The sequence below is a fragment of the Nuphar pumila genome, chromosome 4, assembly GCF_984573655.1.
Source record: "Nuphar pumila chromosome 4, dmNupPumi1.hap1.1, whole genome shotgun sequence".
Classification (NCBI taxonomy): Eukaryota; Viridiplantae; Streptophyta; class Magnoliopsida; order Nymphaeales; family Nymphaeaceae; genus Nuphar; species Nuphar pumila.
The window spans coordinates 52,732,024-52,733,635 of record NC_143252.1 but is presented as its reverse complement, the minus strand read 5'-3'; positions in this window follow the sequence as shown (position 1 = coordinate 52,733,635).

Below are 1,612 nucleotides of genomic sequence, written 5' to 3'. Positions count from 1 at the left end.
GTAAATTCTTGACCTCTGTATAGGATACAATATCCTTATAGATGGAAACTTACGAAATGCAAAATGTCACGACGTACACCACTGTGTAACTCCAATGACTTGTAGCACCATAGTTGTTTTTCTTTTAAATCCATCACGTATAAGACCCAATGCGTTTAAGTTTGCCAGAGTATTGGAATCAATATCTACAAATCTATAGGACAAATTGTGTTAGGACTGTTATGCCGAAACCTTGCAAAAGAGGTTTGTTCACTTACCTTTTCACTTGACCAAAAGTCCTTGCAATGATCATCGTTACCCCAATATGGTACTCCATCTTGAAATCTAATAGAGTATGGCAATCGACGGACGATACTCTGTTGAACGAAACAGTAATAATAGTAATGTTAAAACACGAAGCAACAAGAGTAAATAAAAAAATAAAATAAACATAAAATAAAACCAATATACCATGAAATAAGGGCTGACGATGCATCTAGTATTGGTTGTTGCATTGCTTTGAATATACTTGACGAAATCGGATATAGTCTGTTTGAAATAAATATAAACTTGTTAACATACATACCATGGCATACATAAATATATTACTGATAGTGGTTTCATACATACAAAAATATTGATAGTGTTCCATTCTTCATATTCATTTTGCATCCGTTTGATGTTATCTTGGAGCTCTTTGCTGAGTTTTTGGGCACCGCCTTTTGTAGATGTTCCACTGGCATTAGCAGAATATTTAAGAAATGATATTAAAATTCTGTTATACAGTATACAATACAAATCACATAAACACCATAAAAGAGACAAATTTTGAAGAAAATCGACATGATGTTTAGACAATATATGCCTAAATCACCATCGCTGGTCGTGTGCTGTCGTCTTCTCCTTTCTTATCTTCTTCATAGATATCAATACCTTATTTATGATGAAGCAGGTTATATGTTCGATTCACAAACACATCATTTATAAAGGAACTATCGGTTTGTTTGTTCCTTGTTCACGAAGCAAAACAAAGCCACACCGTCTAGAACTTGTGCTACGTGTCATTCATATATAAAGGAAATATCGTTTCACAAACCGCCAGTTTTCAAAAAGCGCGAGCAAATAAATTGCATTGCACATTACTTAAATTAAAAAATATCATTTCATCTACCTTTTACAAAACTAATCAACGTGATAGGATGTAGCTGTCAAATCATGATAGCACATCTCATGTGGATTTGTTTTTTAACCTCTTTTTGGTCTTTTATATATTATTGCGTAAATCATGATAGGAAAATCGTTAACTTAGACGAAGATCATCTAAACAAATCATAATAGGACAAATCGTTGCAGCGACATCGATTTGCAACTATGACTTAAATCGACATGAAGTTGTAAATTATGATAGGATATATCGTTCATATAGACAAAGCTCATCACTCTAAACACTAAACCCAAATACCTAAACCAAAAACCTAAAACACAAAGCTCATCAAATCGTGATATTATATATCGCTATCATTCGCAAAGGCAACGATTGATATATCATTGTCGTTGTAGCTTCTTAAAACCTAAAACCCTATACCCTAAGTACTGAACCCTAATCCTAAACCCTATTCCCAAAAGCCTAGAC